The 3,528-nt window shown below is 38.5% G+C and overlaps 1 non-coding gene across 1 annotated transcript; it reads right to left on the bottom strand.

Moving 5' to 3' along the window:
• Positions 1-1,055: 1,055 nt before the first annotated feature.
• Positions 1,056-1,159, bottom strand: LOC127741711 (small nucleolar RNA R71). The gene has a single exon (XR_008002916.1). It is a non-coding gene; the product is annotated as a small nucleolar RNA R71 (small nucleolar RNA).
• Positions 1,160-3,528: the final 2,369 nt, after the last annotated feature.

Raw genomic sequence — 3,528 nt, 5'->3', positions numbered from 1 at the left:
AAAATTTTATCTTTTTTTCAAAAATTTGATTTTAAAATATCTTTTCTAACTTCTTATCTTCTTATCTTCTTATATTTTCAAATTTGATTTTCAATTTTTTTTTTCAACTAACTATTTGACTTTTTGTTTGTTTCTTATCTTTTTCAAAACCACCTAATAACTTTTCTCTCTAATTTTCGAAAATATCTCCCTCTTTTTCAAAAATTCTTTATTTAATTAATTAATTGTTTTAAATTTTAATTTTAATTTTATTTCTTATCTTTATTTTTTGAAAATCATTTAACTCTTTTTTTTAAATTTATTTTCGAAAATTTCTCCTTCTCTCATATTATTCTATTTATTTATTCATTCACTAACACTTCTCTTCACCTCTCTTCATCTCAATTCAGTACCCCTATCCTTACCCTTCTGTTTGGATTCTCCTTTTTTTATTCTCTTTCTTCTTCTACTAACAATAAGGAACCTCTTTACTGTGACATAGAGGATTCCTCTTTCTTTTCTTGTTCTCTTCTTCTCTATATGAGCAGGAACAAGAAAAAAGGCATTTGTGTTAAAACTGACCCTGAACCTGAAAGGACTCTGAAGAGAAAATTAAGAGAAGCTAAATTACAACAATCCAGAGACAACCTTACTGAAATTTTCGAACAGGAAAAAAACATGGCAGCTGAACCTAACCAATAATGCAAGGAGGATGCTTGATGAATATACTACACATACTTCCAAGTTTGATGGAAGAAGCATCTCAATCCCTACCATTGGGGCAAACAATTTTGAGTTGAAACCTCAACTAGTTGCTCTAATGCAACAAAACTGCAAGTTTCATGGACTTCCATCAGAAGATCCCTATCAGTTTTTAACTGAATTCTTGTAGATCTGTGAGACTGTAAAGATGAATGGAGTAGATCCTGAAGTCTACAGGCTCATGCTTTTCCCTTTTTGCTGTAAGAGACAGAGCTAGAACATGGTTGGATTCACAACCTAAAGATAGCCTGGACTCCTGGGATAAGCTGGTCATGGCCTTCTTGGATAAGTTCTTTCCTCCTCAAAAGCTGAGCAAGCTTAGAGTGGATGTTCAGACCTTCAAACAAAAAGTTGGTGAATCCCTCTATGAAGCTTGGGAAAGATACAAACAGATGACCAAAAGATGTCCTTCTGACATGTTTTCATAATGGACCATGATAGATATATTCTATTATGGTCTATCTGAGTTCTCTAAGATGTCATTGGACCATTCTGCAGGTGGATCCATTCACCTAAAGAAAATGCCTACAGAAGCTCAAGAACTTATTGACATGGTTGCAAATAACCAGTTCATGTACACTTCTGAGAGGAATTCTGTGAATAATGGGACACCTCAAAGGAAGGGAGTTCTTGAAATTGATGCTCTGAATGCCTTATTGGCTCAGAACAAAGTGTTGACTCAGCAAGTCAACATGATTTCTCAAAGTCTGAATGGATGGCAAAATGCGTCCAACAGAACTAAAGAGGCATCTTCTGAAGAAGAAGCTTATGATCCTGAGAACCTTGCAATGGCAAAGGTAAATTACATGGGTAAACCTTATGGAAACACCTATAATTCGTCATGGAGAAATCATCCGAATTTCTCATGGAAGGATCAACAAAAGCCTCAATAAGGCTTTAATAATGGTGGAAGAAATAGGCTCAGCAATATCAAGCCTTATCCATCATCTTCTCAGCAAAAGACAGAGAATTCTGAACAGAGCATCTCTAACTTATCAAACATAGTCTCTGATATGTCGAAAGCCACTTTAAGTTTCATGAGTGAAACAAAGTCCTCCATTAGAAATTTGGAGGCACAAGTGGGTCAGCTGAGTAAGAAAGTCACTGAAACTCCTCCTAGTACTCTCCCAAGCAATACAAAAGAGAATCCAAAGAGAGAGTGCAAGGCCATTGATATAGTCAATATGGCCGAATGCAAGGAAGAAGGGGAGGACGTGAATCCCAATGAGGAAGACCTCATGGGACATCTCCCAACCAAGAAGGAGTTCCCTATTGAGGACCTAAAGGAATCTGAGGCTCATATAGAGACCATAGAGATTCCATTAAACCTCCTTCTGCCATTCATGAGCTCTGAAGACGATTCTTCCTCTGAAGAGGATAAAGATGTGACTAGAGAGCAAGTTGCTCAATATCTAGGAGCCATCATGAAGCTAAATGCCAAGTTATTTGGTAATGAGAGGAAGCATGAACAGCTTCTCTCAATGCAGAGTCAAACAGAGCCCCCACAGTCAAACTCTAAGTTTGGTGTTGGGAGGCCACAACCAAACTCTAAGTTTGGTGTTGAACCCCCACATTCAAACTCTAAGTTGGGTGTTGGGAGGTCCCAACAATGCTCTGAACATCTGTGAAGCTCCATAAGAGCTCACTGTCAAGCTATTGACATTAAAGAAGCGCTTATTGGTAGGCAACCCAATTTTTATTTATCTAATTTTATTTTTTATTTTATTGTTCTTTTATGTTTTATTAGGTACATGATCATATAGAGTCACGAAAAAATATTAAAATTAAAAACAGAATCAAAAACAGCAGAAGAAAAATCACACCCTGGAGGAAGGACTTACTGGCGTTTAAACGGCAGTAAGGAGCATCTGGCTGGTGTTCAACGTCAGAACAGAGCATAGAGTTGGCGCTGAACGCCAGAAACAAGCATGGAACTGGCGTTCAACGCTAGAAACATGCTGCACATAGGCGTTGAACGCCCAGAACATGCATCACTTCGGCGTTTAAACGCCAGAATTGTATGCAAAGGCATTTTACATGCCTAATTGGTGCAGGGAGGTAAATCCTTGACATCTCAGGTTCTGTGGACCCCATAGGATCCCACCTACCATATTCTCCCCTCTTCCTAACATTCATCCTCTCTTACCAATCACCCCAATCTCTCTTCCCCATCACCTCTTCACCACTCACATCCATCCATCTCTTCCCTCCCAATCCCACCCATATGGCCAAAACATACACATCTCTCCCTCTCCTCCATATCTTCTTCCCCTTCCATTCTTTCTTCTTTTCTCGAGGGCAAGCAACATTCTAAGTTTGGTGTGGTAAAAGCATAGCTTTTTTGTTTTTCCATAACCATTGATGGCACCTAAGGCCAGAGAAACCTCAAAAAAAAAAGAGAGAGAGAAAAAGAGAAAAGGGAAGACAAAAGCTTCCATCTCTGGGTCATGGGAGATGGAGAGATTCATCTCAAGGGTCCATAGCTCAGTAGAAGAGCATTTGACTGCACATCAAGAGAGCATGAGGAATTCCCTCATCAAGAAATCCCTGAGATACCTCAGGGAATACATTTTCCTCCACACAATTATTGGGAGCAACTAAGGATAAGAGCACCAAAATTATTAGGGATCATGCAACAAAGGCAAAGAAGAGACATAGAGGAGCTCAAAGCACCATTGGTCCTTCAAGAAGGCGCCACCATCACTAAGGTGGATTCATTCCTTGTTCTTATTTTTTTCTGTTGTTTGGTTTTTATGTTATATGTTCATCTATGTTTTGTGTCTCTAC

Source organism: Arachis duranensis, chromosome 9 (genome assembly GCF_000817695.3).
Source record: "Arachis duranensis cultivar V14167 chromosome 9, aradu.V14167.gnm2.J7QH, whole genome shotgun sequence".
NCBI lineage: Eukaryota > Viridiplantae > Streptophyta > Magnoliopsida > Fabales > Fabaceae > Arachis > Arachis duranensis.
Note: the sequence above shows the minus strand (reverse complement) of the source record. Positions and strands in the feature narration are given on the sequence as shown.